The 5,862-nt window shown below is 36.7% G+C and overlaps 1 long non-coding RNA gene across 1 annotated transcript; it reads right to left on the bottom strand.

Moving 5' to 3' along the window:
* Window positions 1-3,831: 3,831 nt before the first annotated feature.
* Window positions 3,832-4,942, bottom strand: LOC121174216 (uncharacterized). The gene is made up of 3 exons (XR_005890106.1): window positions 4,440-4,942; window positions 4,280-4,319; window positions 3,832-3,969 (listed from the first exon to the last, which is right to left on the bottom strand). It is a non-coding gene; the product is annotated as an uncharacterized lncRNA (long non-coding RNA).
* Window positions 4,943-5,862: the final 920 nt, after the last annotated feature.

Genomic DNA, 5,862 nt, shown 5'->3' with positions numbered 1-5,862 from the left:
GAAGCTTCAATGAAGGAAGAGAATGAGAGAGATAGAGTGATACAATCCTACCCCCTAAGGGCATTGGATAGAAGACTCCAAGAAGATTGGGGCAGAGATGCAAGAGAAGGCCCTACGGTTCTTATGAGCCTTAAGGTAGATTTCAGGCCCATGACATGGGCTAAGTATGAACTCACTTATCTTTGTATATTAGATTAAGGTTTCATTATTTTTGGCCCTTGTATTTAGGGCTCCATAATATAGGTAGGGTACCCTGGAAATGTAAGATTTTTCAGTCCTTGTATTTTAGGGCACCTAGACTAGTTTTTGTATTAGGGGTAGTTTTGTAAATTTCAGAAGGGGGGGTGAGCATTTACTTGCTACTCAAATTTCAATTTGAATTTGAAATTGAATTTGTGGAACCAAATTTTGGAGCCAAAATTTCACTAATTATGATTAGTGAATTTCAGCTATGGTTCAGTCCACTAATCCAAGATCAAGTTTAGGATTCTCCACTAAGTATGCTTAGGTGTTATGAGGCATGTAAAGCATGAAGGACATGCACAAAGTGAGACTATATGATGTGGCAATGGGGAGTAGCAAGCAAATTACAAAGTGAGACTAATGCATGTGAAAATTACAAAACTACTCCTAATACAAAAACTAGTCCAGATGCCCTAAAATACAAGGGCTGAAAAATCCTATATTTCTAGGGTACCGTACCTATAATATGGAGCCCTAAATACAACGCCAAAAATAATGAAACCTTAATCTAATATGTACAAAGATTAGTGGGCTCATACTTAGCCCATGACATGGGCCCGAAATCTACCCTAAGGCTCATGAGAATCCTAGGGCCTTCTCTTGCATCTCTGGCCCAATCATCTTTGAGTCTTCTATTCAATGCCCTTAGGGGGTAGGATTGCATCATAGAGGGTGGGGGGAGGGGGGCATGGGAGTTGAAGGAGATTAGGGAGACAAGTTGAACTTTGAGGTGTGTCTCACAAGTTTCTCAATCATCAAAGTTATGACAAGTGTTACACAAGTTTCTATTTATAGCCTAGCACATGGGAAGCTTCCTTGAGAAGCGAGGAAGGTTGCTTCCTTGGGAAGTAAGGAAGAAACCTTCCTTGAGAAGCTAGAGGGGGGCTACTCACACCTCTTCAATAGCTAAGCTCACCCCATGCCAAAATACATGAAAATACAAAAATTAAAGTCCCTACTACAAAGACTACTCAAAATGCCCTGAAATACAAGGCTAAAACCTTATACTACTAGGGTACCCTTAACTTGTACCCTTAATTTGTAGGGTTCCCTACAAACCTAAAATGGCCAAAATACAAGGCCTAAAAGTAGGAAAACCTATTCTAATATTTACAAAGAAAAGTGGACCCAACCTTGGCCCATGGGCTCAGAAATTTATCCTAAGGTTCATGAGAACCCTAGGACCTTCTTTAGAAGCTCTAGCCCAATCCTCTTGGAGTCTTTTGCTCATGGCTCTGGTGACTGATCCCTTCCTAGGGAGGATTGTATCATCCCCTCCCCCTTGAAGGGGATTTGACCTCAAATCTGTTGGTTCCTCCTACTCATTATCGGCTCCACCTGCAAAAGGAATTAAATCAGAAATGTTAAAAGTGGTGTTGACTCCATACTCTTCTGGGAGGTCCAACCTATAGGCATTTTATTGATCCTCTGCAAGACCTGAAAAGGTCCATCCTCTAGGACTAAGCTTGGATTTCCTCTTAGTAGGGAATTTATCCTTCCTAAGATGGAGCCAAACCCAGTCCCCTTCATTAAGAACTAGCTCATTTCTTCCTCTACTTCCTTTAGTAGCATACACCTTTGGTTGGTTCCTAACCCTCTCATGCAACTTCTTTACAAAATCTAACCTTGATTCCCCTTCTTTATGTATAAAAGAAGTGTCAAGTGGGAGGGGAATTAGGTCTTAGGGTGTTAGAGGATTGAACCCATAGATAACCTCAAAAGGGGATTGCTTGGTGGTTCTATGAATCCCCATGTTGTAGGAAAATTCTACATGAGGAAGATACTAATCCTAAGACTTATGGGTTCCTTTCAGAAAAGCCCTTAAAAGGGTGGATAGAGACCCATTCACTACCTTTGTTTGCCCATCAATTTATGGATGACAAGTGGTAGAGAAAAGAAGCTTAGTTCCTTGCTTAGCCCATAAGGTTTTCCAGAAAAGGCTAAGGAACTTAGCATCTCTATCTAACACAATAATCCTACGCAAACCATGGAGTCTCATAATTTCCCCAAAGAAGAGTTTTGAGATGTGAGAAACATCATCTACCTTATGCCATGGTATAAAGTGTGCCATCTTGCTAAACCTATCCACCACCACAAAGATAGAGTCTACACGTCTTTGGGTTCAAGGAAGCCCAAGAACAAAGTCCATACTAATGTCTACCGAGGGTGCAAATGGGATGAGTAAGGGTGTGTATAGCCTATGAGGTATCACCCTAGACTAGGCTTGTAAACAAGCCACACACCTAGTGCAATCACTACAATAAAAATGACCTATACCTACAGACAAAAACTGTCACTATAAGTAAAAAATCCGTAGGTAAATGTATAATAAACTTTGTCCTACAAACATTTCTTCTGTCAACTTTGAGGGGGCGTATAATGACAGCTAATTGTCTGTCACTATAGGTTTTACCTACTATGTATAATGTGTAGGTAAAAGTCATTAACTTCTACTTACATCTCCTAACTGTAGGTAAAAGTCTTTAACATGTACCTATCATCTTCAATTGTAGGTAAATGTTTAGATCTTAGAGAGAGCTTATAACATACATAATTGAATGTGGGCAGTGCAGCAATCCAACGATCCTTCCAGCTCCAACTCCAACTAGCTTTGCCAAGTTCATAATTACCTAGGCCTTGGCTAGAGCTGACCCTCCACTATTAGAGTGACAAGACATCAAGACCCTAATCTAGTACAAGGACCATAAAGATGTCTACAATATCTTTTGCATATATACACAAAGTTAGAGTGACAAGACATCAGAATAACTTCCACATATATTTCAGTTAGACATAATTTTATAGTTGTGCTCTTAATTTTATTGATTTATATTTATAAGAAATAAATTTAAATCTAGAAGTATTAGCTAATCGTCATTTCCCTAATCAAATTAATCAAGAACAATTTTAGACCCATATAATTAGCATTCAAAATCGAAAATTAGACTACATAAACATAAAAGGAGATTCTACTGTGTGCGCATGTTCATACATAAACATAATTACAGTTCAAATCTGTCTTTCTTTTTGAGTTTTGAAAATAATAATAAACATAAAAGGAGATTCTGCTGTCTTTCTTTAATGTCTTCCTCAAGAAGCCCCCAGAAGAAATCTTCTGTGTCAAACCTGTGTATCAGATAGGGGTTGAGAGTCAATGCATTTTTTTCCCAATTGGGAAGGGGAAGGAAGAAAAATGAAAAAGAAAAGTAAGAAAAATGCTACTCCAATGATCAAGAAATAATTTGCAGAGTAGCTTTGTCCTATTGAAATAATAATTTTACCATCAAGATTATATGATTATGGAAAGATCATCAAACTGTCAACAATCATGAGAATTTTCAAGACTTTACCTGAGTACACTCTATCAAGCACACGGGGAACAACACAGAAAATAGTTGGTTTTAGTTCCCCAACATCATAAATTAACAATTTGACATCCTACAGCCATTGAGTAAATGATGGTCATATTCCAAATCCGAAGTTCAACTTTCGTGTGGGGGGGGGGGGTGATCAAACAAATCCAAAGTTTAATTATTACATCAAATGTTCATTTCATAATGACAGATATACATATACTACATATACTTACCCCACGCCAGAAACCATTTGAAGCACCATGCCATATGAATATCTCCTCAATGGTCCTAAAAAAAGTATGTGCGAGTGGAAGGTAAGATATGTATACATCCTTTTCTTAATAGGAAGTTCAAAGCTCTGAGTTTGATCCTGTGACAGTATTAAAAATTGAATTAGGAATGGGAAACACAAAATATTCAAAGCAAAAGACATAATTAATTCCTTGAGGTCATGACTGAAATTAACCTCAGAAAAATAAATTCCAATGTATATGATTCTGTATAAATTGGTCAAACCAAACAATCCCCAAGTTTCCATTTACAAGATATCCTTATATTTTCATTTCCATTGCACAAAAAAGTTATATTCATTAATTGCTGTAACAAAGACATAAAAATGAATGCTTCTTTCTAAAGCACAAGCATTTTAGGAAAGAAAGGAGAGAATCAACAAAACTTACTCTTGAGATACTTTGTTGCATTTGGAAATGTCTTGAATAGCTGAAAAGTTTCAAAACAAATATTTGGGTGAGACTAACTGTTTACAAAAGATTGTACACAACTCTCAAATCCTTCCTAACAATTAAACTGCTATAAAACAGAGGGCTTAGATAGGAGAACCTCAGGTATCTTCTTCTCTTCCGCAAGTGCAATTGAGACCTCTGAATGGCATATAATAAACTCTATAGCCCCAACACCTGTGTCACATGAATGAGAGTGTCAAAGCAACTGAAAATTATAAGTTTAATTTGAAAAATGAATATTTGTACAATGAGATATTCTCCCAGTACCATGCACCATTTGAATTTACTGCATGTAGTAAACTTCAAAAAACATATCATTGTTAGAAAAGTTATATATCACAATTTTAGGTACCGGACAAGTTTCAGTGTAAGTTCTTTACTTGCATTATTTTAAAAGGACTTTGTTCGTAAATAAGTGGAACTCTCTGCAAAGAGTAGATATTCAATATAAGAAACAAAGCTTCAATCTAGAAATACCTTATTCTCCATTAAGCTCAATAAGGACTACAAAAATCCAACTACCAAAGAAACAATATAGTAGAAATAGAAATAACAATAGATACTCAGCGCAAAAAAGAAACAAAAATCAACATATCAACATCTAAATAATACAATAGAAACCTCCAACATATAGAGTGAGCAGATTTTAGAAAAATCAAGATGGAATAAACTCACCAGAAAACAAGGGAAGCAAATTCAAAAATAAAATGTACCTGCATGCTCATAATTCATTCTGCAGAATTGGCACCATAAATACCACATTTTACACCCTGCAAATCAGCAATATATGAATTAAGCTGAAATGAACAAATTGCTAGAAACTATAAATATAATCATATGCAAATATGAAATATCAAAATCATATAAAATAAGGATATCCATGTCAAAGAACCAAGCACTTGAACTCACATGACCATGGTTCTGATTCACTCTTGAGCTATTCATGCACATGCAGATAGCCACATTACCAAGAACATATGGTCATATGTCTCACATTACCATGGTTCTATTTTGAACGAAATAGCTATCTGCCTCCTATCCTATTGAAACAGAATTGTTTAAAATATGTCATATGACGCAGCGATTGAGGTGAGGAACCATGTTTCCCCAGAGCCAGAGGTGGAGGACGCCGGAGTTGCTTCGTTGGCGAATCCAAAGGTAATCAGATGCTGCATGTCTTAATTATATGGAGTATTATGTAACATGAAACATATGATATATCACTTAACGACCGCAATTGTTGGACCAACGATACTAATCCTGCCGTAGGCGTTAAGGGTCATGTCATCACCTTCTACTCTTACTTCCTCATGTCCAAAGTGTGACTGATTACTATTACTATGCTAAAGCATGGTTACGTTCTTTACTTGCTTTGTGTCACCGCACAAACAAGAAAATTTTATTGCTTTTTAAATTTCGTATTTTCAGTTCCACTTAAATTGTATGTCTCTCCTTTTCCTTAGCTTTCATGGAGCGTTTCTAGTTCTTCATTAACTCTCTTGTTCAATTCTTCTTCTTCT

This window comes from Glycine max, chromosome 19 (genome assembly GCF_000004515.6).
Source record: "Glycine max cultivar Williams 82 chromosome 19, Glycine_max_v4.0, whole genome shotgun sequence".
Classification (NCBI taxonomy): Eukaryota; Viridiplantae; Streptophyta; class Magnoliopsida; order Fabales; family Fabaceae; genus Glycine; species Glycine max.
This window is presented reverse-complemented; position numbering and strand designations above follow the sequence as displayed.